Source organism: Acomys russatus, chromosome 12 (genome assembly GCF_903995435.1).
Source record: "Acomys russatus chromosome 12, mAcoRus1.1, whole genome shotgun sequence".
Classification (NCBI taxonomy): domain Eukaryota; kingdom Metazoa; phylum Chordata; class Mammalia; order Rodentia; family Muridae; genus Acomys; species Acomys russatus.
Window position 1 is genome coordinate 3714233 of NC_067148.1, and position 656 is coordinate 3714888.

Genomic DNA, 656 nt, shown 5'->3' on the forward strand with positions numbered 1-656 from the left:
CCGCTGCTGCTGCAGCCACCACCACCACCACCACCACAACTACCCAGCTCTGGGGACTTTTCAGAGGGCAAATGCTAGGGCCAAAGAGACTAAATGGGTTGCTGATTGCTGTTAGAAGTAGTTTAATGATAACACGATCCCCCTTTCTGACCCCTGAGTTTATTCGAGCATCTCTTTCCTGTCCTCTCTATCCTTTGTTCTCATATCTAGTGTTAAGAGGTTGAAAGGAAAGGAGAAAATGATTGGAGAAGAAGTGTAGGAGAAAGAAAAATCCATAAAGTGCTCGCTTCGGCAGCACATATACTAAAATTGGAACGATACAGAGAAGATTAGCATGGCCCCTGCGCAAGGATGACACGCAAATTCGTGAAGCGTCCCATATTTTTTCATACCCTGGGGATCACATTTTGTAAAACTGGGGACCATTCATTCATAATTGTCAGAGACTTTTTAAAATTATCTCAGAATATCACTTTTATAATATATAAATATAAAGTTTTTTTGAAAATAAAGAAAATTAAATACATATGTGGCCCCAGATGTTTGTATAACTCTAGGATGGTCTAGACTATGTATGTTTAAACTGACTTAATTCGCTGTACAGGTGTCCAGTTTCGACAGTATGATGCATGGTCCTTTTAGATCACATGAAGTTT

The 656-nt window shown here is 39.8% G+C and overlaps 1 non-coding gene across 1 annotated transcript; it reads left to right on the forward strand.

The window, feature by feature from the left end:
• Positions 1-279: 279 nt before the first annotated feature.
• On the forward strand, positions 280-386 carry LOC127196748 (U6 spliceosomal RNA). The gene has a single exon (XR_007831521.1). It is a non-coding gene; the product is annotated as a U6 spliceosomal RNA (small nuclear RNA).
• The last annotated feature ends 270 nt before the right edge of the window (positions 387-656 follow it).